Source organism: Trichosurus vulpecula, chromosome 5, assembly GCF_011100635.1.
Source record: "Trichosurus vulpecula isolate mTriVul1 chromosome 5, mTriVul1.pri, whole genome shotgun sequence".
Lineage (NCBI taxonomy): Eukaryota > Metazoa > Chordata > Mammalia > Diprotodontia > Phalangeridae > Trichosurus > Trichosurus vulpecula.
Window position 1 is genome coordinate 236848952 of NC_050577.1, and position 25706 is coordinate 236874657.

At 37.9% G+C, this 25706-nt stretch overlaps 1 pseudogene; it reads left to right on the top strand.

Annotated features, from left to right (window-relative positions):
• The first annotated feature begins 17548 nt into the window (after positions 1-17548).
• LOC118851843 lies at positions 17549-18003 on the top strand (annotated as a pseudogene).
• Positions 18004-25706: the final 7703 nt, after the last annotated feature.

Consider the following 25706-nt stretch of genomic DNA (forward strand, 5'->3'; position numbering starts at 1 on the left):
TCTGAAACCATCCCTTTCTTCATTTCTTATAGTACAATGGCATTCTTTTACACTCATATATCATAATTTGTTCAGCCATTCCCCAACTTGTGAGCACCCCATCAGTCTCCAGTTCTTCACCACCACCAAAAGAGCTGCTCTAAAAACTTGTACTTATGGTGCCTTTTCCTGTTTTTTGAAGCTTTGCCTAATAGAGATTATATATAATATATTTATAATACGTTATGTTATTATATATTATTTCTATTATAATATATTAACATATATTATATATGTAATAATGATTTTGATTCATATGCCTAATATGGCATATGGCAATTTTTTTCATGCCTTTACATCCCATTAGGATATAAGCTCTGTATAGGTTTCATTCATTAAATTTCTGTTCCCAATAGAAATTCTTCTCTGAAGAACTTTGGAATCAGGTGTGAGACATGGGAGACACTGGCAGAGGATGCTTAACAAGGCATGCCCACATCGAAAAAGACCTTGTGCTCTATGAGCAAAGCAGATCTGCAGTAGCTTACAGGATACGTAAGATGTACAAAGTTAAAGAGACATCACTCCAAATGTCCATATAGACCATTTGTGCCCAACCTGTGGTAGAGCCTTTGGAAGTCATACTGGTCTGATCAGTCACAGTCAGATATACTACACCTTGACCCCAACATAGTGATGTCATTTTGGTCCTCTTTGAGAATGAAGGACAACAACCAACCATTCCTAATACTTAACATATAACAAACACTTAATGCCTAGTACATATTAAGCAATTAAGAAATATTTGTTGATTGAGTCAGCCTATATCTAGAGGACAAGGGTGGTATTATTAATTACATTAACTCCCTGGACAATATCACATACTCATGCCTTGACTTTTGTTTTTTTCTGCTTAAGTTTCTTTTTATCAGTAATTAATTTCTCTTGGCTCTTGAATCCCCTCCCAGAGATTTTACATCCTCCATGTCACTAATTTCTCCTAGCCTCCAGCCTTCCTTTGAGGTGCCTTGCGCAAGTCTGTCCCAAAAGATGTCACAAAGGCAAGGTCAGCATTGTTCCACCCATCTTGCCCAAAGGGTCTCAAGTGATTCAGAGTACAGATCAATGGTCCCAAATACTATCACCCATTCCTGGGTCTAATAGGGTCCACTGTGTCCCCAGTAATGAAGAGCCTGTGGACTGAGTGATACACAGCTATTTGAACTGCTGATTCAGGTCCTGCTGTTACTGAATTTGCTAGTAAACAGGGTTGCTAATTAACACTTGTTCTTATGTATGCTTCAGTTAAACATTTCCTCATCAATAAATCTCTTATGTAAATCATTCCTTCTACCCTACTCTTTGAACTCTCAGATTGCCTGTCCCATTAGGTTAGCTGGGACCGTTAACAACATCATAGAAATACTGGAAGCCTTCCCTTCCCACTGTAAGTCTTACTCATGATCTTTTTTAATATCTCAGTAGTATCAAGAGACCACTCAGGTTGTTCATCTATTATCTCTCATTCTTTCTACATGCCTCCCTCTTTTTTTCATTCATTATGTCTTTTGCATCACTGCTCATATGAAAGTCATCATTAGTTACATACTACTCCCACCATGCATCTTTCTATTACCATTAGTGCTATTTGGGTTTTAAATTTTTCCTAAATTGTGTTATTTAACATGATTCACAGATATGCTGTTTGACTAGGAACACTGTTTTTAAAAATGGCCTTTATAGTACTAAGTATCTTGGAATCATCAGAAGCACTATGCTGTGTCTTAGAGTGGAAGTGCATGAGATGGAGTAGGAGAGGATAGAGTTCAGATCCCAACCCTGACATTTACTAGCTGGGTGATCATGGACAAATTACAACACTGACTAACTGAGCTTCAGTTTCCTCATCTTTAAAATAAGGATCATAATAACAGTATCTCCCTTTAAGAGCCATTATGAGAAACATATGTAAAACATCTAACAAATCTTAATGTTATCTAGCCCTATTTCTCCCTCCTAGTTAATTCTGAGCCCAGCCAATTGTCTATCTACACTGACTATTCAGGATATACACGAGATGAACTGACTTGATGATGTGTCTTTTAAGCGGCATGTCTTTTTTATCCACTTTGTTTTGCACAGGTGGAGAGTTAGTCCAGTTATTCCGGAAGTCTTTAAGATTTTTTCCCAGGAGGTCTTTCAGTGCTCTGAGGCTCAATATGGAGCATAGGAACTCACAAATAAAAAAGCATAATACAAGGCAAACAGTAATGTATTAGAAGAGAGGTACCAGAAAACGTCAATGGATGCCCCAAGAAGGGACGCATAATTTCCTCTTGGTGATTTAAGGGAAGGCTTCATGGAGTAGGTGACATTAAACTAGCCCTTGAAGGATGGCTAGTCTTTGGATAGGTTAGGATAGAGGTAAGAACATTTTAGGCAGAGCGGATGACATGAGCAATAGCATTCTTTACTCTTTCCGAGGATTTGTTATTTCAACCATGTGACTTTTGCCTTCATTACTGCAGATCATAACCCATCAAGACCTCCTCATCCTATGTAAGTTTGCCTATAGTCTCCCTTAATTGCTTCATAGATCTACCAAATGCACTGGAAGCCTTGCTATGGTTCTTTAAGAGATACTAGAGCAGCACCTGACTATCTATCTCTGCAACATGAACTTACTTTTCCTATAATATTTATCCCTGATGTATTTTGGGTTTGTTTCATTTTTTGTATGCAAGTCGTTGTTGGTAATATGTTACTCCTTACTCATATTCATAATATATCTTTCTCAAGCCTTTTGGGTCACCTCCAATGGAATTCATCTTAGATTATGATATTCAATGATTCATAGCCATGATTCACCATTGGGAGAATATTGTTGTTGGGGGGAAAAACGGATTTTTGATCCAGTAAAAGAATAGGAATAACAATCCTGGCTGCATAGGCTTGGCTAGTTTTCCACTAAGAGGTAGTAAGTCTGTCCTCAATACTGGATTGGTTCAGGGCACCAAGGATGGACACACTGAAGCAAAATCCTGATGGCTCACTAAAGAAATCAGCCCATAACACAAGGAGTCGTCAAGGGTGACTACCTTAGGCTTACCTGACACACCAACATGCATAACAGAGACAAGAAAGTCTGAATCAAGCTGTGTCCTCACTGAATGTCTTTTCTAAGCTGAGTCGATCCCATTTTGTTAACTGTTAAATGCTCTATAAGTGCCTCATTTCACTCCAATCCTGAACTTTACCCATCAGAGAAGCCTGAGTGAAACCTGGCCTACTACAAGAGAGATACTTGGGATTACTGAATGCCATCATGTTCTATTAGAATGTGAGCTCCTTGAGAGCAAGGACTTTCACTTTTGTCTTTGCATCCCCAGTACTTAGCCGAGTGCCTGGCGCATAGCAAGTATCTAATGAGTGCTTGTTGACTAATCAATTGTTTTTCAAATTGAACTGAGCCTGAGTTCCTCTTAAGTTCTGAAGTCAGATTATTGTCCATTTGTAGGTCTGCCCAAGATAGGTGTGGTGATGGACAACTCACCTGGAAGCTACAATCAATCATCTGAACATTCTTCATTATTTTTTTTTATTTTTGGTTTGGATAAACTTGCTGACAAGGTGGAGTATGCACAACGTTTCTTAAAATAGGAGTGGTGACCCCATATTGGGTCAGGCCCCACAATTTAAGAAGCACACAGAAGGGGTCACCAATGAAAAAGTTTAAGCATCCCTAATCTAAAGGACTTTTCTGGGGATAGAGAATTCCTCTTCTATTTAGAGCCTGCTCATTACTGAAGGTGAAAAGCTTTAGTGAGCATATGTTTCCTTGTTTTTTGCCTCGTTTTGTATTGACATTCAGCAAATTGTTGAAGAGTTTTCGTCATGGGCATATCTGTCAGGAAATCTTATATAACCCCATTTTTCAGATTTTAGTTTGGATTGTGAACTTAAACATCAACAAAAATGAATATTTCAATATACAGAGAACAGAAAGGTTGATTACATATGAAACAATTTACTTGTGATTTGGGGTTTTTGAGTGTACATAAAATTTAATAGAATAATAACAAAATGGCTTGGCTCATCTGTATCATTCTCGACTTCCTTATGTGTTGTTCTGTGTGAGGACTTGTGGAGCCCTTTTCAGGCCTGCTCATCCACCTTTGGTGTCTACCTGGCACTCAACTTTCACCTGTGGCTCAAAGAAGCTGTAGCACGTGCAGTGGCCACACCCTGATAAACCATCTCAGCGGAGGGGCTAAACCAGGTTGAGATTAATAGGCCTCAAACCCATTGGTGAGTTAGGGGGGTGTTTACTCTAAGCATATGAGGACATTCTCGACCTGTGGAATGGGCAGATAAGAACAATAGCCATGAAGGGGGCTGAAGCAGGAGCTGTGGAGCACTTAGAGCTTGGTCAGACATGGAAGACACCAAAGTCATCCACTGCATCCCGGGGCAACAGCCTGCTGTCTTCACTTTCATCTTGCCGCTGGACCTCAACGACTCAGAAAGAGAGAATGAGGCCAATGACTTTATGCAACTCTGTTTTGCTTAAATCCAATTCATGTAGGAGTCAAGACATCACCCCATGATGCCATTGGTCCTCTTTGAAAATGAAGTGCAAACATGTATCATTTCAAAATATTTCATTCGTATTCCTTTCTTTTATGATCTTAACATTAGAGATCTTCTATCTGAGGAATTTACATTTTGCTCTGGGATGTCATGTTCTCCATGCCTGTCACTGATCCACATCCAACAAATTTTTAAGCATCTACTCTGTGCCAAGCACTGTGCCAGCGTTTGGGGATATAAGGACAAAAACGAAGCAGATCTTGTCCTGAAAGAAGCTTGTATTCTGCTGAAGTGATAGAATATGTATGCATACACATATACATGTGTGTATGTATATATATATTTGTAGTTTTATATATAAAATATATGTGTGTATGTATATATACACATACACATGTAATTGCAAGGTAATTAGGGAAAAGGAGAGGATCCTCAGTAAATTATGTAACTGTAAAGATGCAGTATACTGTAAAAGCTCATCTGCAAACACCCCCCTAAAGCAAATCTGAGATTTTCCTCAAGGATACACCAAATATACTCAATGGTATATAGACCTTTCTCATACAGTTGGATTGGGGTCTTTGTTTGTTTGTTTTTGTTTTTTGAGATAAAGATTCTCTAATAATTTCTTGATATGGAGAGAATAAGGAGAGATTTGATAAGGAGAGATTAAGATAAATCTTAATGCCTTATTATGGCCTGGGAGTGATGCTTTGTCCAGTTTATAGGGTCATGAAAGCCTTACAATATAGTTGTAGAAATGAAAATGGAAAAGAAATGGAAGATATGAGAAGCTGTTCAAGTACCTTGTTAAGAGGCACTCCAGAAGATGAATTAGATGAGGCAGCCAGGGCTATGAACAGTAGACCATTTTTCCTAGGTTTGTTTGAGGGAAAGACTACAGAGCTTTACTGGGAACACTTGAGCTAGTAGGGAGGCAAATGTGAGGAAAGCAAAGTAAAGGCACTAGGGTAATATCACTACAGACCCCAGTTTCTTCATCAGTAAAATGAAGGGTTTGGTTATCTGATGAACCTACTGACCCCGTACTAGGGCTACTACTGATACAGCTGGTGCAGGACTAGGCACAGGTATACAGCTGGAGAAGGGAGCTCAAAGGCCATCCAGGTCAAAACCCTCATTTTACAGAAAAGGAAACAGAGGGCCTAGAGAAATTCAGTGACTAGCTTGCTTCTCAGGCAAGGTTGCCTAGGTAATCAGCATCAGGGTCACCTAGGTAATGAGCACCAAATGTGAGATTTTAAGCTAGGTCCTCTCTGACTCCAGAATCACTGCTGGGAAAAGCAGTAAGAAGAGAAAATCAGGGATGTCACCAGGGAACCTCCAAGTCTGTGGTCCTCAGGGAATGTCCAGAGGAGGAAATTCATTATGGTCTTACAAGAAATAAGGCTGCCACAACTTAGCAAATGGTTACATAGAGCTCTCACTGGAAATCTTTGGTCCATTTTAAGTTTTTGCATCAGGGAAATTTAGGCAATACCTAGATCAGGGCAGATCCAAGATCAGGGCATTCTGGGAATCAGAGGAATGCAGGTATATTACAGACAGGGTGGGGGTCCTGCCTGGCTAGCTCTTATAGGTTCCCCACCTCCAAGGTCTGACAGAGAACCTGTTAAGCAACAAGGCAACTGGAAGTTTCCAGATCTATTCAGCTGTTCCATCCTGTCCTGGAACCTCAAAAGCATCCTAGGAGCATTTCCCATCATGCACATAAAACCTAATCTGTTCTCCTTTCCACCTCCACTCCCCCCAAGGCCCTGTTCTCTCTACCTGACTGCCCAGTCCTCTTCTGTTTCCCCTGTTTCTCTGTATGCATGTTCTAAACATCTTCTAAAGATTTGCAGGATGTAATTTTGCTTTCTTTCACTACAGATAAGCTATGAACCACCATTCTGTTTTCACAGCAGGGAAATAGCCCTTAAAAATTATCAATGTGCAGAGCCTGGAATTAAAAGTCACCCTGAAGGAATTCTAGTAGGAGGGCACTCCAGCGCTGCTATTCAAAGATAAATGATGGATTTTGCCAATAGTCATTGTCAAAGTCAAAGTTACTAATAACCTCCCCAAGTAATTCACATCTTTACAAGGCAAACCTATACAACCCTGGGTCCATTGTGTTGTTGTTGTGGTTGTTCTGTCATGCCTGACTCTTCATGACCCCATTTGGGTTTCTCTTGGCAAAGATACTGGAATGGTTTGCCATTTTCTCCTCCAGCTCCTTTTACAGATGAGAAAACTGAGGCAAACAGGGTTAAGTGACTTGCTTATAGTTACATAGCTAGTAAGTGTGTGAGGCTGGATTTGAACTCAGGAAACTCAGGTCCCACTATGCCACCTAGCTGCCCCCCACGCCCATTCCTTTCAGCTTCAGCCTTTTATTACATCTGCCTCACATAGGAAGAAGATGTGAGTGGAAGGGGAACACAGATGTAGTCATCTACTGACCTCTTTTGTTTCCCTGTTTTAGTACTCAGTCCAGGGAGACTCTTAAGGAGGAGCTCCATTGAAGTAATGAGACCCAGCATGGCCCTCAACTGATAGGCTTATGCCCATATTTTCTCACAGAGGAATACATCACTATGTAAATAAATGTTTGTTGCAACCTTCTGGCTAGCAGAGTAGGACCAGGTTTAACTGCTTATAGATTAATAACAATTTGGATCCTAAAATAGCTTTCTCGACTCAGAGGTTGTTGCTAAGTCAACAAAATGGAGAAAATAGAGCTGAATGTGCCCTCTGCTTCCATGGTGTTTGCTTGTTTCACCTTATTAGGGTTGAAAAGAGGCTCTGCTAGATGTGAAAACGGAGTCCTCGGAATATCCTGTGGTCATTTTCAGGGGCTGGAGCTTGTTCCATATTGTTAGTATTCTGCTGGCGTCACTCCCTCCCGGGGAGATGCTAAGTGGGGGCGAGTGTGTGGCTTCCTGCTGGGAGCTGCAGAGAAACAGGAAAACAGCTTTGGCCAGATAAGGCAGAAAGTGGGAGAGGTTTCAAGCAATGCCCCAGTGGTCTTCCGGGGGCTCCCTTCTAAACATGTAAATACCTCGAAGGTGGGGGTTTATCTCAGGAGAAATACTTTCAATGAATTTTTTTGGCCAAAGGCTACAAATAATAACGACCTAGAGGGGGGAAGTGGTCATTTAAAAGACAATATAATATAAAAGAGACAGAGCAATGAATAGAGAGGCAGCCTGAGTCCAGACGATCTGAGGTCAAGTACCCTCTCTGATACACATTGTGGCCCTAGACAAGCTGCTTTAACTTTCAGTGCTAAAGCTGTAACTTGCCCATCAAAAGCTGATCTTCCTCGGTAAGGGTGGGTTCTTGATCACGAATTCACTATCAAATAAAGTAAAAATCATAATAATAGCAGTAGCTAACATTTATATAGTGCTTACTGTGTGCCAGGCACTTACAATTGCTATCTCATCTGAACTTCAGAACAGCCCTGGGAGGTAGTTGGGATGGAAAAACTGAGGCAAACAAAGGTTAAGAGACTTGCCCAGGGTCATAGCTAGTAAGTGTCCGCGGCTGGATTTGAGTTCAGGTGTTCCTGACTCCAAGCCCAGCTCTCTATCCACAGAGTCATCCAGCTGCTGGTCTGGTTCAAAATAATAATAATATTAATGTTAATAACAACTGCTTCAGATGGACTTGGCAAGAGACCAAGAAATCATTTTTGTTTGTTGGTTAATGTATTTTTGAGAGTCCCTTGGACAGCAAGGAGATCAGATCAGTCAACACTTAAAGAAATTAGTTCAGGCTATTCACTGGAAGGTCAAATACTGAAGCTGAAGCTTAAATACTTTGGCTCCATGATGAGAAGACAGGACTCATTGTAAAAGACCCTGATGTTGGGAAAGATTGAAGGGAAAATGAAAAGGGGACAGCAGAGGATGATATGGACAGAGTCATAGAAACAATGAACATGAACTTGGACAGACTTCAAGAGATGGTGAAGGATAGAAAGACACAATGTGCTATGGTCCATAGGGTCATGAAGAGTCGGACATGGTTGAACAACGACAACAAAATTATGTTTGGTTCTACTTAGCTATTAAAGTAAAATATGTGGTATTAGCTTTGCTTAGATGTTTTCCTTTGTTACAAAGAAGGGCTTAAGGGGGCATGAGACACAAGATTTACAGGGAAATCACTTGTATAAAAACAAAAGGCTATCATTTCTAAAAGAAATAAAGCACCATACAAATGCAAGTTATAAATGTTAAACACAACAGTAACTATAATAAGAATAAAACAAAATGTGTGGCACAATATGGTTAGGATTTCATGTGTGATATGATGTCTTATTTTGCATGTGAGATCTTGGCCAGGTCACTTAAGTCCCTGGGCCTCAATCTTCTCACCTCTAAAATGTGAAGATTAGACTTGAGGGCCTCTGAGGTCCCTTTCAGTTTCAGAACTATGATTTTATGTTACCTGACTATGTTTTTGTTGGTAATTAAGTTTATAATAAAAATATAAAGTACAAGTTAGAAGTAGCAAGACAACATTCTCTTCTAATTAAAAGTAGAAACACATTTCTTCCCTGGGAGAAGATTTGGGAGGAACTATGATGTACCAGAAAGAAGACAAGGTTCAGAGGGCCTGGATTCACCTGATTCCTGAGTGGATGTCCAAGTCATGTGTCCATAGCGCTCTTCTCTGTTAAACGAAAGAGGCCTGTGCTAAATTATCTTTAATGTTCCTTCTGGCTCCAAACCTATCCATTACTCAGGATAGGATAAACAAAAGTATTAGAAAATGTGAAGTACGAAAGAGTCATTACTATTAACATGATTAGCTTTTGGAATGTTCTAGGCCTAACAGGCCACCATATTCTTTTCTCCCCAGGCCTGGCCAGACCTTTGGCTTTTGACAGATGGAACTCTAAGCACAGATGATGTAAAACAATAGGTAACAGTAAATAAAGGCCTTTGTCTTACTTGCTCCACAAGGGTCATGTCTAATATTTTTCAGAAAAATGGATGGAAAATACAAAATTGGTAGACAGCAGGCAACAAACAAATAATTAATGCTTTTATCAATATAGGGTGCTCACTCCAGGAATGCATAGGTAATCCATTTATAACTACAGATAAACTCTCTGGAATTGCCTGGGACACACAGAAGTTAAGCAAGTTGCCCAGGGCCACACAGCTTGTTGATGTCTGAAGGAGAATTCGAATTTAGATCTTCCTGGTCAGCATTAGCCACTGAATTCTACTTCCGCTGCTAATCAGTACATGGGAAAGCAGTATCACAGGGGAGAAAAATAACATCTCTTTTTAAGAAATCATCTTCCACATACAAAACTGCAAAGGAGTTGGGAAGAGCTGGGATCAGGAGATTTTTCTTAATCCCCAAAGTCCCTGGTTTCTATGTAAATCAATTTGGGAGCAGGATTGAAAAGCAACTAAAATCTCCCTACACTTTGTTGAATCAAATTTGCCTTAATATATTTAAATATTTATTTTGTTAATAATAAAATAAAATATAAAATTAATAGCAAAATACTAAAATACAACTTTTATCTTTAAAAATAGAATTTTATGAGTGAAAATTATATATTTATACATATTTTATATATACATATTTATATAAAAAGATAGAGGAGACCAAAAAGCCAGCAAAGCACATGCTTCAATAGAAGAAAGACCACTACTACCATCTATTATATGATTTATAGAATGACCTAATATGTGGGTGGTTCCTTTCACAAAAATTATGCCACTAAGATTAGAATGGAAAACAACTATTGAGAAGATCAGGGTGAACTATGAAAACGATTTAAACAGTGGGAGAAGAACATAGTATAATCAAATCTCGACCCTCCTAAATCCAAGTTCAGCATTTTAAAAGGAGGCCTCCACCCTACTGGATCTTTCTCTGGTTCTTTCCAGATTATCTCAGGTATCCATACAGCACACATGCTACCCCTCAATCTTCCTGGGGCCCAGGTCTCTGCACCATTTCCCTGTTACTTCACACCAAGCCTTCTCTACTCAGACCAACATGTTTCACTTCCTTCTCACTAGTAAGGGCCTCTGTCCGTACACCTCTCAGCTCTGATAAGTGAAAGTGCCTATATACATCCTTCCCTCCAACCCCACATCTCTTGTAAAGTGTTGTCTTTCCCCATTAGATAGAATCTAAGTTTCTAGATGCCAAGAACGTTCTTGCTTGCTTGTTAACAAGATATATGCCTTTCTAAAAATCACTGTACTATATAAAAGCATGGGGGAAATGGGGGTAGGGACAAAACACTCATCTTTGTCAGTGACACATAAAAAAGATAGAAACCTAATAAAAAGTTATAGCACAGTTTTATGCATGTCAAATGATTCAGGAACACAAAAACATTAGAATAAATAATGGCAGCAGTATCCACAACCTGGACCTGCTCCAGATTCTCAGGGACTGGGCCTGAGATGAAGGGTGGAGTCTTAGTGGGCCACAACTGTTGGCCAAGGTCTGGGCCTAGAGGAAGATAGGGAATTGGGAAGGGGTGGCCCTGCCTTCTTCTGCCCATAGCTCCTACTGTACCTGAAGATACACATGAAATATGGCGATTTACCTTGACAAAGACCTGACAGTGGGTATTGGAAGACTGCTGCTAGTATCACTGTTAGGTAGGGCAGTCAGCTGAGTTCTCTTGATGTTTCCCTAAATAAGCAAAGAATTGGAGTTAGGCTAAAATTATTCCCTAATATATCAATCCCATTGGAACAAATTCATGTTTTCAAAAGAAGTGCTATAGCAGAGCTGACTCTCTCTGTATTCCTGTGTTTAGTACAATGTATCCCTGTGTTTAGTACATAGGAAGCACTTAATAAGTGATTTATCTGAAACTGAGGCTGAGAGAGCTTGAGGGACTTGCATAGAGTCACATAAGGTCATGGGACGGATTTGAACTCAGAACCTAGTGTTTAATCCACTGAGCCACCTATGCCCAAAGAAGAAGCAAGAGGGACCACACAGAACTGAGAGAAATCCTATATATAGCAACTGATTTCTAGATAAAGGTCCTCTCTGTATTTGATTAGTCCTCAAATAGTGGGGGAGGGAATAAGCATGTAAACAGCACCTATGATGTGTCAGGGTTTTAAGTACTCATTTTATTGGATCCTCATAACAACCCTTTGAGGGCCCTATGTTACGGGGGAGTGAATTAAGGAAATCAGAGGTTAAGTGACTCGCCCAGGGTCACACAGTAGCCAGTGTCCGAGGCCAAATTTGTACTCAGGTCTTCCTGATTCCAAGCCCAGAAGTTCTCTCTACCGTGCCACCAATTGCCTCGCTAGTCACAGACTGTGACCAAGACCATATTTTTAAGAAAAACAAACGAGGAACTCTCATCCTGCTTCATAGTACCATTGAAGAGAGAATATAATTTTAGGAATCTATTATCAGAGGATTCTGGGAAGATGGTAGAGTAGGTCAGAAAATTCCAAGCTCTCATGATTTTCCTGTATAAAGGAGATAAAGCAGCACCTCAGGAAAAACATAGAACACTAAAAAATAAATGAGAGAAGGGGCAGAACAGGGATCCTCCTGGTACAATTGGAGAAGATCTGAAGAAAAATCTTGGGATGAGGTTTGGTCCCTGTGAAGAGTAAACACTTCCAGCCTAGGGACCACTTAAACAACAAGCTGCAAGCCCTGGGGTTAGCTGGGTTGGGAGGCTGCCTCAGCCTGCCACAGGAACTTTTACTGCCCCCCCATAGAGAGGGGCATTGGGTGCCTCAGACCAGGAAGATCTAGGGAAACTTTGCTGACAAAGAAGACCAGACCCAGCTGTGCTGGAGAAATGCAGCCAGGTGAGAAGGACCAGCATAAGCCTAGTGAGTATAGAAGCAGTGGAGCAGGAACTCCACTGGCTGTGGGCACTTATAGGAGGCTGGAAGTCTTGGTTTGGGATGAAGGTCAGAGAGGAGAACTGAAGGAGGATCTGAGGCCAGAGGCACCTTCCCCCTTACCCCAGGACTAGAGATGATTACAAAAAAACTGAGCTATTACCAAATAAGAGATGTACAGGCAAAGGAGAAAGAATCCAGCCACAGAGAGCTACTATGGGAATAGAGAAGACTGGGTTCCTCTTCAGAGGAGAATAGTGAAGCAAAGAATCCCAGAGTAATGTTATACGGCCACCTGCCCAAAAGTAATTCATAGAAGAACTCAGAAAACTTTAAAAATAAAATGGGAGAGATTGAGGAAAAACTAAAAAGAAAAAAAAAACAATCCAACAAAAACAAGGAGATTATGAAAAGAAAGTCAATTAGAAAAGGAAATCCAGAATCAGGAAGAAAATGGCTCCAAGAAAATCAGAACTGGGCAAGGGGAAGCCAAGGAAGTCATAAGAGACCAAGAAATAATAAAACAAAATATAAAGAATGAAAAAATAGAAGAGAATGTGAAATTGTGAAATATCTCATAAGAAAAACAGCTGACCTGGAGAACAGATCAAGAAGAGAAAACATAAGAATAATTGGCCCACCTGAAAGCTATGATCAAAATAAGAATCTTGATATAATAGTAAAAGAAATAATTAAAGAAAACTGTCCTGAAGCATTAGAACAAGAGGGGAAAGTAGAAATATAAAAAATCCACCAATCACTACCTGAAGAAGATCCTGTGAGAAAAACCCATGGAAATATTATAAGCAAATTATGAAAAAAAAACCCAGCTCAAGGATAAAATATTATAAGCAATAAGAATATGGCAGTGCCACAGTTAGAATCTCACAAGACCTAGCAGTGGCAACACTAAAAGACTGAAGGTCTTGGAACACTATATATCAAACAGCAAAAGAACTGGGCTTCCAGCTGAAAATCTCATACCCAGCAAAGCTAAGCACAATCCTGAATGGAAAAAAATAGATATTTAGTGAATCGTCAGGCTTTCAGGACTTTGCTAAAAAAAATGAACTTAATAGAAGACGTGATATGCAAGGGCCAAGAGAAATATAAGGTACATACCAAAGAGTAATTACAAGGGACTCAATAAGGACAGACAGTTTACTTTTTGTGTATATAAAATGTAAAACGTCTGTCTAAGATTGTTATTAGTAACTGGGTAGTACATAAGAAAGATTGGGGCAGACCTGAGCATGATATGACTTCAAAAAGTAAACCTGTTCAGGAACAGCTAAAAAGAGTAATTATCTTATACAAACGAGCTGCGGGAGGAAGAACTGATATAGATGAATTAGATGGGGAAGGAGAGCTGGTAGCTCTGGAAACCTACTTTCATTGAGAATGAGCTCAAGAGGGAAAATATATATGTGTGTATATACATATACATACATATATATACACACACATATATGTATGTATACATATATACACAGAAAAGTATAAAAGTCTTCAAAATTTAGAAATACAACACTAAAGGGTTGGGGAGGGAGGAGAGGATAAGGGAGGAATCTTTAGAGGAGAGAGTAAGGGAATACGTTAAAGGGAGACATAGAAGGGTGTTTAGATTTATGGGAATGGGAGGAAAAGGGGGGGGATCATGGCAGGGCGGGTTAAGTAATAGGAGGGCAAGGTAGCAGGTAAAAGTAAAGTAAAGGAGTCAGGAGGGATAGAAAATAAGAGATATGCACAAACATGCAAAACAAAGATTAGGAGTAGAATCTCTTAGGGAAAGTATATGTTTTTATATGTATGTATATACATGTGTATGCGTATATATGTATATGTGTATGATTATATAGATATTTATATATAAATATATTCATACCTAATTTCAGCCTTGGTGGGGAAGGGAGAAAAAAGAGGGAAAAAAGAACAAAGTAAAAAGTATACAGCAGAGAACAAAAGAAAACCTACAAGGATACAGAGAAAAGATGGACAGTTTTTAATATAATGTTCAGTATTTAATATATAGGCTTTCTTGAAATGAAATTTATTGCTATATATTTTTATACCTTTCTCATATTCTGCTGTGCATGTGACATGTTTTCTTTCTTTTCTTGTTTGACATTTGTTTTAATATTTAAGTTTATAGTGTTTCATTTTCTTATTGTGTATTTAAGTTTCAGTATTCAAGACAAATTTTTTAAAAGATTTTTAAAAAGGAATCTATTGGATAGCAACTAAATTTGTAAAGAAAAAGTTAATTGAGTTGTAAAAGGAACTAGATACAAAAACAATATTTGTAGATTTTAATACTCCATTAGCAAAGTATCATAAATAAAATAAAGATATAAGCTAGAAAAAAGTTATTCATTTAAAATAGAGTCCCAAAGAAATGGAATTTGATAGATAATTAGAACTAAATGAAGGATAGGTTTCATTAATAATGAAAATCTCAATATTGCAGCTTCATTTCTTCAGAAATATATAAAGTATTTGGTTATTGATCAAGTATCTTACAATTACAGTATCAAAAGTTGGATACACTTAAATTTTTTTTTAAATATAACAATCTGTGATGCGGTAAAGTTATAAATAAAGTCAGAAATTATAAAATATAGATGATAATGCATCAAAAACAATAATCAGTAAGAAAAATAGTATCATCAGTTATAGGCCTGTATGGAAATCCAAAAATAACTTACTAAATAATGTCTGGCCTAAAGAACAAATTATAGAAACCTAAGATTATACTAGGAATAATAACTATAAGTTCAACATATCACAATGTATAGGATGTAGCCAAAGTGGTAATTAGAAGCCAGCTTATGTCCCTAAATATAGATTAATGAGAAAAAAATCAGAGTTGAATTTTTAGTTAATGAAACTAAATTATTGAATTAATATACAAAAGAGGAAATTGTGAAATAAGAGGAGAAATCAATAAAATAGAGAATAAAAGATAGGGTCTGCTGTGAAATACTGCTTATGAAACCTCTGCCTGTTTCCTACTAAAGCTTTCAAGAGCAAAGAAGCTCTTGATTACACTTGTATTATTCTCACTAACTTTTTATGCAAATGGCAAATTAGAAATAAAACTTGGTCATTGATGTTTCCTCAGTCACCATTTTTAAGTAGTAATGAAGTCCAAGATTTTTTCCATTCTTTTGGTATCTTTCTGCTTCAGAAACTTTGTGAATTAATACCTCAATGCATCCCTAATCGTTTCACCTCCAGTACAGATCTGCTGAAGGCACATTTGCCCTAGTCCAGCTTTGTTCTCTTAAACATAGAAACCCAAGTGATTCAATAAAAAGTAACTAATATAAAAAGTGGATTTAACGAGATAACAGCATATAAAATAAAACTGTAAAATCATCAACATTTCTGTGTCACTAACAAAATAGAAAAATAGCACTTACAAAATGTAAATGACTTGAGAGTTAACCTAACAAGATCTGCACAAAACTTATATAAACTCATGTATTTATTTATTTGTTTGTTTGGAACAAACTTCTTTAAAAATCAGCATCTTCTCTAAAACATAGAGAGAGCTATTTAGAGACTAGCTTTAGAGAGTTTTTTGTTTTATTTTTGGAGGCAGTCAGGATTAAATGACTCACCCTGAGTCACACAGCTTGTAAGTGTCTGAGACCCAATTTGAACTCAGGTCCTCCTGAGTGCTCTATCCACTATCCCCTAGCTGTCCCTTAGATCACTCTATGAAGCGCTAGGATGCTAATGTGTCAGGGGGCACTTTGAAGCTAGGTCTTCCTGATTCCAAAGCTAGCTCTCTACCCATGATACCACACTCCCTCTTATGACACCTATATAATAATTTTGATAGATAAAATGAAAGAATTGGATATATGGAGAGATACGATATATTTGACTAGGCCAATTTTACACAGTAAAGATGGCACTATGACTTTAATTAATTCATTGTTTTAATTCAATACCAAACTACTTCATATTATTAGAGAAAGTGATTAGTTATGTGAAGAAAAAATAGAAAAGAATATCCAAGGAAATTATGATTTAAAAAGAGCCAGGATTCATATCACCATGTCTCAATTTACATCATAAAATAGCAATTATCAAAAACTATATGATATTGGGTTAAGAATAGGAATGTAGATCTGAACAGTACAAATAATCCACAATTAAAACCAAATACATACAACAGACTAATACTTGATAAATCCAAGATAAGAAAACAATAGTGAAGGCAAATATTACTCAATAACAATTATTGAAATCAGAACATAATATGACCAAAGAAAGAAAAATATATGATTATCTCACCTATTGGAATAATACATTCCAAGTGGATTGAAATGTGAAAACATATTGAAATATTAGAGGAAAATAGAATATTATGGTGGGTATTCCCTTCAAACATATGAATTAGACTAGATGACCATTGAGGACTCTTCCAATTTCCAACTTCTGTATTCTGTGATATATCTAGTAGAACCGTGGAAAAGAGGAAAATTCTTATCTATTCAATAAATAGAAATTATGAGCCAACCTATTTTGGCAGATAAGATTTTATAAAATTGAGAATTTCTGTACAACAAAAAACAATGCATCCATAATACAAAGGGGATGAGGGGAATAGCTGGGGAAAAATATTAATCTTAAATATTTCTGATCAAAATCTATAAGGTAAAGATATAAATTTATGAGAGAATTATCTATTCTCCAATAAGAAAGTTGTAAAGGATATGAACAAGTAGTACTGAAAGAAAAATATATTATCATTAGGCACCAAAAAATGTTTAAATACTCTAAGAGTCAGAGAAATCCAAATTAAAATAACTGAACTATCTTTTTACATTCATCTAGATGGCAAAAAATATTTATAAATTATAACATTCAATGCCTGTGAAATTGTGGAGAAACAGATATACTATTATACTGCTGATGAAGTTGTGAATTGTTACAACCTCATTGCAAAGTAACATGACATTGCATATTAAGAGTTAAAAAGCAGTTTATATCCTCTGAACCAGTGATTCCACTGCTCAGAATGTAAAGATGTTATTGGAAAAGAAGAATTACATACAACAACAGCAGTATGAGTGAGCTGCATGGCCACGATGTGTGACTTCTAGGAGGATCAGATAGCAGAGTTCAAGGAGGCCTTCCAGCTGTTGGACCAAACAAGGGATGGAAAGATCTCATATAGCCAGTGTATAGAAGTGATGTGAGCCCTGGGCCAGAACCCTACCAATGCTGAGGTGTTTAAGGTCTTAGGGAATCCCAAGAGGGATGAGATGAATGTGAAGGTGCTCGACTTTGAACCCTTTCTGCCAAAGCTGCAGACCACAGAAAAGAATAAAGACCAGGGCAATATGAAGACTATGTAGAAGGGCTTCAGGTGTTTAATAAGGAAGGTAATGCCACAGTCATAGGGACTGAAATACGACACACCCTCATAACCCTGGGTGAGAAGATGACAGAGGAAGAAGTGGAGGTGTTGGTGGCAGGGCACGAGGGCAGCAACAGTTGTATCAAATATGAAGAGCTAGTCGGAATGGTGCTGAATGGCTGAGAACAACTCCTCTTTCCACAAAGAACCCCCTAACTTACTCAGTGTGAAAATTATCCTCTTGCCCCTGAAGCAGTTAACTACATTTTCAGGGTTGCCAACACCCTTACTTCCAACCCCCATAATATTTGGGCCTCTTTGGCCTATTTGCTCTCTGCTTTCACCAAATAAACTTGCTATCTGCTCCAAAAAAAAAAAAAGAAAAGAAAAAGAAAAAAAAGAGGGAAAAATACCTATCTATATTTGTAGAAACAAGGAACTAGAAATAAAATATGTGCCTAGCAATTGAGAAATGACTTAAGAAATGCAAGTATATGAATGAAAATGACAGCATCAAAAATGAAAGCTATAAAGAATTTGAAGATATAGGAAGATACAAAATGATGCTGAGTTGAGAAAACAAAATTAGAAAAAAAAATACAATGATTTTACCTTGGTATATTTGAATTTTTTAATGGCTAATAAGTTTAGATTTACAAACAAAATTTAACTGAAATCAATTGTATACAACTTACTCAAAGAAACCATTCTATATGTTAGTTCTTTGTTAAAAACATGAATATATATATATACATGTTTTATATAAATATATACATACATATTCATTCTGCTAAAAACCCTTTTGGAGGAAATTAAAATGAATTAATTAGGTGTTGCTGGAAAATTTCCAGTAAATTCCAGAAAATTTCCCATAGGTAAAGATTATTTTGTTTCATTATTACTTTTTATTCAATTAATTTAAGTTCTATTCTCGATGGGGCAGGGTCTTAATTTTAAATGCTAATTTGCCTCAATGGGAGGAAATGGAGATAACATAACCAAGTAATTTTTAACTTTTTCTCTTTGAAAGAGCTATCTGCAGCCAACCTATAGTCCAGGTGGAGGAAGAGGTAAACAGATGACCTAAATTCAAATACCATCTCTGGGATAGCAGGTGGGAAAAAGGAAATCTTCCTCTCCTCAGCTGCATTAAGAAGGTCCAGGCTTTTGGATTTTTTTTTTAACTTCAACAATAACCAGTTTCCTCCTTACTAAATGGAGAATCAAGATTATTATTTAAAGAATCTCTTCAACTTTAACAGCTTGCTTACGCACAAATAGGACCCAATTTCTGTTCTATTTCAAGAACTTCTCTGTTTCCATGACACTGCAGTTCCAGTTGTCCATGTTGGGACTGACAATACTGCTGTGGTTTTGTGACTAGCATTTTAGGAAGGACCAGGATAGCTGTGTTTGGTTTTTTAAATTATTTTTAGAGGACAAGAATTTTAATGTCAATTGCAGGGTCATAATTCCACAGGCACTAGAAGTTGAGGACATAAAATAACTGATTGTGTGTGTTTGGTGGCCTTATCATCGAATAAAAATGAAAGGTTTATCATTGAAATTTTTCAGGTGTGTCTAAACCAGAAGTTCTTAAAATGGGGTCCACAAATATTTCTGTTTGTTTGTTTTGTTATCATTTGGTTTGGTTTTCTTGGAGCTTGGGTCTTCCTATTTCAGTCAAGCTGGAAGTATAGTGGTCCTATCCCACTACTGATTCCCACAGGAAACTTTATGGGCTCCATTTCCAACCTGACCCAATTCACATCTACTTAAGTAGCCTGGTACCCATTCCTGTATTTACAGCATTCATAAGAACATTGCCAGACAATGCAGATACTTGACTCTTTTAGCCTACTGCAGCTCAGTTTAAGCAATCCATCAGTCCTAATTTCCCCCAAAGCAGGTATTACATACAGGCACAGGCCTTTTTTGCCTATTTTGATCATTGCATCTCAATATCATTGATTTCCTTTGTAATCCTATGTATTTAATTTTATGCCTTTAAAGAACATCCTTAGAAGGAGTCCATCAATTTCAACCGACTGCCAACCAAGTCTATAACACAAAAGAAGATTAAGAATACCTGGTCTAAACCTTATGGCAGAAAACCACATGACATGAAGGATGTGGTTACTTTGGAGGTAATCTGCAGTATTTCTCCTTGACTCAAAACTTCCCTCAGAAACCTGGAGAAATCTCTCTCCTGGGTAGCTCAGTAGCCTGGCAAAAGGAAGCTTTATCATTTAAGAGGAAGGAAGACCAAAAGAAAGTTACATTTTCTACAAGCAAATTACCGAGGCCCACATGTCCCATGAGGTTCTACACTACTTCCCCTGTGCCCTTTATGTTTTCGACAAGAGAGTATTCCACAAGTTTGTCCAAACAAGTAACTGTATGCTCTTTTGATATCTCCATGGATGTCTACCTCTCCTGAACTGCTCCCATGGGGTGGGCTTCATCATGTTACAAGTCCTTAGTACCATTACCACCTCTTTAAGGAGAAGATGTCAGGAGTCTGTCCTATCAGCACTGATCACAGGATGTTGAGCTGGAAGGGACCTTAGAGATCATCTAGTCCAAAGTCCTAATTTTATGGATGAGTCAACTGAGGCCTAAAAAGGCGGCACAGCTAGAATTCAAGCATTGGTCTCCTATGCCACACTGACTCTTCCACCGTTGACAGGGATTGATTTTCATTTGAGCATCATTCTTTTGCTTATCTGTAAATAAATGTGTCTGGTTGATTTAGGACAATTCTCTAAAATTAAGCTATCTCACACTTACATCATTCTCTCTCTCCGCTTTAAATGCTTACTATCAGTTTCAAATAAAAAACTGCCAGAAGGGCATGGAAAAACAAAAACAGATCATTCTGACAACCAAGTCCTATTCCTTGCTTGCTATATGCCAAGTTCTGAGGTCAAATCGAATTGGGGACCTGTTGTTCTGATAGGGCTGTGAGGACAGTAATCAATAGTAATGTTTTTATAGCTATAGCCTGGGTTTCTCTCAAAGGTGGGCCCCTAAAAAGCGATTCCAAGTTGACAAACACATTTGGTGTAGTATCTATTAAAAATTATAGCTCAAGAGCCCTCACTGATGCTTCTCTTGCCAAACTAAACCAGAGGAGACTAATCAATTGATCACATGTATAAAGCACATACTATGTGTCAGGCACTATGTTAGGCATCAGGCAGATACAAAATTGAGACAGTCCTGACCTTAGAGAAGTTTATGTTCCACTGGAGAATATAACATGTCCACAGAATAGTGAATATAGGATAAATACAAAATAAGCACGCAGTGATTTGGGGTGGAAGGTACTAACTCACTGTAGGGATCAGGTCTCTTAAAGGAGATAGCATCTGAGTAGAACCTTAAAGAAAGCTACGGATTCTAAGACATAGAAGCAAAGAAAGGGCATTCCAAGAATCTGAAACAGAGAGCAAAAGTACAGCTGGGAAATGAAAGGTTATGTATAAGTAATATTGAGTAAGTCTATTTTGATGAAGCAAAGTGTGCCTGAGGGGAAGCGATATGTAAATAGTCTCAAAGGGTAGACTAGTCCATTCTGGAAAACAGTTTGGAACTCTGTCCAGACTGTACTTATTCTTTTACCCAGTAATAACACTACTAGGCCTGTACCCCAAAAAAAAATTTTTTACAAAGAGAAAAAAAAAGGACTCATTGGTACAAAAATATTTCTAGCGGCTCTTTTTATAGCAGCAAAGAACTGGAAACAAAGGAAGTATCCAGCAATTGGGAGGTGGTTAAACAAATTGCAGTATATGAATGTGATATGATAGTATCGTGATAGAAGAAAGGAAATCGGAAAACAGTAAAACCTGAGAAGACTCGTATGAACTGATGAAGACTGAAGTGAGCAAAACTAGGAGGGAAATACAATAACAGCATTGTAGAAACAAACAACTTTGAAAAATTTAGGAATTCAGATCAACATAATGACCAACTTCCATTCCAGAAGACAAAACTTTCCTCCTGACAGAGAGGTGATCGATTTAGGGTGGTGAATGAAACATACATTTTTTGGACATGGCTGATGCTGATATTTGTTTAGCTTGACTATGAATATTTGTTACTAGGGTCCTATTTTTCTTTTTTCTTTTTACAATGGGATGGGGGTTAAGAGAGAAAGAAAATAGATTTTAATTGAAAAAAATACAATTTAATTAAAAAAAGAAATATGGGCTGCAGCTAAATTGTGGAGTGCTTTGAATGAGAAATAATAGACATTATATTCTATCCTAAAGGCAATAGAGAACTGAAGTTTGTTGAGCAGAGTGGTGATGAAGTCTGAGTTACATTTTAGGAATACAAATTTGCATTTGTATGGAAGATGAGCTGAAGAGGAGACAGACTTCATGCAAGGAGATTCATTAATAGGCCACTGCAACATTTCAGATGAGAAGAGATGCAAGCCTTGACTAAGGCACATGCGATTTATATAGTCTCGATCTAGCGAAAGGGATGGATAAATGCTGAAGAGGTGAAATCAATATGATTTTACAACATACTACATGGAAAGGGAGTTGTAAAGAGTAAAGAGAGTAAAGAGGCAAGGATGACTCTTGAGTTGTGAAGCTGAGTAAAAGGAAATTCAGTGGTGCCCTCAACAGAAAGAAAAAAAGGAATTCTGAATAGGGATGGGTATAGATAGAAAAAATAATGAGCTCTATATTGGAATCATTGAGTTTGATATACCTAACGGATATCCAGGTGGTCAAGCAGACATTTGGAGATGTGGAGCTAGGGTTTAGAAAAGAGATGAGTGAGTAGAGCACCAGCCCTGGAATCAGGAGGATCTGAATTCAAATCCCACCTCAGACACTTGACACATTTACTAGCTGTGGGTCCTTGGGCAAGTCATTTAACCCCAATTGCCTTCCCTTCCTCCATCCAAAAAAAAAAAAGAAAGAAAGCAGAAGAGAGTTGGCTCTATGGATTTGGAGTCATCAGCATAGATGTGATAGTTGTATCCAAAAGAGCTGATAAGATTAGATTAGAGAGTGAATAAAGAGAAAAGAGGGCATAGGACAGAGCCCTGGGGTACAATCACACCTGGGGAGCCAGATATGGATGTTGATCCTACAAAGAAGGATGATGGGTAGAAAGAGAAAAGTGATATCACAAAAACTCAAGGAGGAAGAATACCCAGGAGGAACCTGTTGACAATAGAGTCAAACACAGCATAGAGAACAGAGGATAAAGCTTAACAAAAAGTCATTGGACTTAATAAAGAGATCACTGGTGAACTCAGAGAGCAAAGTCTCCGTCAAGTGGTACAGATGGAAGCCAGATCCAAAGGAGGTGAGAAATGAATGAGAAGTGAGAAAATAGAAGAAAAAAGTGTAGATAGTTGGATTTTTCTAGGAGTTTGGCAGTGAAAAGGTGGAGAAGACTAAAAGATAAGACTAACGTCAACAAATCATCAGGCATTTATTAAGTGCCTATTTTGTGCCATGCCTAGTGCCAAGTGCTAAAGAATATGGTAGGGTAAAGCAAAAGTTTTTTTTTGTCTTGTATTTTTTTTAAATGCAGGAGATCTAGACCTGTTTGAAAGCCATAGAGCCAGTGGGCAAGAAGAAATTGACAATTAGGTGGTACTGGTGCTGGCAATAAAAAGGGCCATCTCATGCTCCAACACAGGAGCAAAAGAGACAAAAATGGAAGATAATGCTAAGGTAACTAAAGAGTGGAATCAGAGAAGACAGAAAGCTCATAACAAATGATTTCATTTTTTTAGTGAAGTATTAGGCAAGGATTTCTGCTGAGAGGGAGGCAGGGGAAGTTAATGTAGGAAACTTGAGAAGGGAAGGGAAGGCCTGGAATAGTCACTATGAGAAGTAGAACAGAGATCAGGGAGGAGTAAAAATATTGTTTTATTGCAGTAAGGGACATAGAGTAATACAAATTTGCTGTAAACACAGTCACTATGGTTGTGCGATTTCCTCCAGCAGTGTTCAAGCAGCATATGAGTAGAAAGAGAGGAGGCAGATAAGAGGCATAATGAAGATCTGGGAGTCTGGAAATGGATGAGTGGCAATAGGCTATTGGGACAAAGGATTCAAAGATAGATGAGAGTATAAGGTTGAACTATTTAACTAAACGGTAGAGATTTTAAAAGGAGAAAAGTGATGTCAGAGCAGGAAAGATGGCCTAAGAAAGTTGGGGGCAGAGGGCAAACTGACCGTAGACTATGATGAGGAGAAAAAATAAAATGAGGTGGGATGAGGCACAGGAAGAGCTGGAAGAGAGGGTTATAGTCAGCTAAAGGAACTTCAAAGTTAGGAATTGTGGAGATGGAACATTAATTTTAAAAATTTAATTAAGTACTTAAACAAGATTTTAAAAAAGAAAAGAAAAATTACCCTCATATAGAGGAACACAGATTTCCATACCATGGGAATCACAAGGAACAGATATTGGGAAAAGATGTCACTAGGGCAAACCACACAATTAGTTCTGAGTCAATCAATCAGTCAACAAATATGTATTAAGTTTCTGGGCCAAACTCTGAGAATTCAAAGACAAAAGTGAAATAATTGCTTCTTTAAAGCAGAGGTTCCCAAATTTATTTGGCCTATACCCACTTTTCAAAAACAATTACTCAGTGCCCCGGGGGAAATCTTTAACCCTTTAATGGCTTTTTTGAAATTTGCATCATTTCAAAAAGATATAATTTTTTTAATGATGCATCTTAAATTGAATAATTTATTGTAAATTTGTGGGGTTTTTCCTGCATTGAAATTTTGCTGATGCAATATTGCATCATGTAACTATATAGTATAATATTATAAACAAGTCATCAAACATACACATTCTGGTTGATGAATGGTGGACTTCCTAACAATGCTCAACATGCTCATCTGCCAACACTTGCTTGTTAAGACCTGGCTGTGGACTTAACCACTGATGGGTTATAACTTGTATTTTGTGTGTTTATTTGGAAAATAATGTAATCACTGTGACTTAACTCTGTTACACAACATATGAAACATGTGTGAATGGTTTTTTGAAATTTTCTTATCTTTTCTTCTTTCCTTATGCTTCTACCATCCCCTTATTTTTATTCAATCCCCGCCCAATTGTGCCCAAGGCTATTACTGCCCCCCTGGTTCATTCCAGTGCCCCTCAGGCAGTGATATTGCCCACTTTGGGAACTTCTACAAGTGAGTTTAAAAGATCATACATTCTGTTGGGAATAGAGACAAGAGATACAGGGTAATTTTGATGTACTAGCACTTAGGTGAGCCAGGGAAGACTTCCTGTAGGAGGTGGTGCTTGATCTGAGTCCTGTAAGGAACTAGGGATACTAGGGTAGAGGGAGTTCAATCCAGGCATGAAGGATAGCCAGCACAGAAATTTTTAAAGGGAGATGGCATGTTGTGTATGAGGAATCATAAGAAGTCCAGTTTGGCTGAATTGTGGATTACATGAAGGAAGGTAATATGTAATAAGATTGGAAAGTTAGGCTGGGCCAAGTGGTGAGCAGAACTTTAAATGGCAGTGGGATTTACATTTGATCCCAGATAGGAAGACACTGATGTTACTGCATAGGGTATAACATGGTCAGACCTTCACTTCAGGAGAACTTGTTTGAGAGAGAACCCAGTTCACTCTGAGGCTCATAGATTGAACCACAATAGGTCCCTGCCCGCTCCACTTAATGGCAGTACTTTGGGCTCTCCCAGCTTAGAGTGAATGTCAATGGTAACTGTTTCTCCTTGGAACAGCAACCCTGAGGGTCTTCCCCTCCCAGCTTGATTTTTTTTCCTTTCTTTACAATTAAAGGGGCCATCCTTTGACTCACTTCTTAAAGAGGCCTATTCACTGAATCAATGTTACCTCCCTCTAAGGGA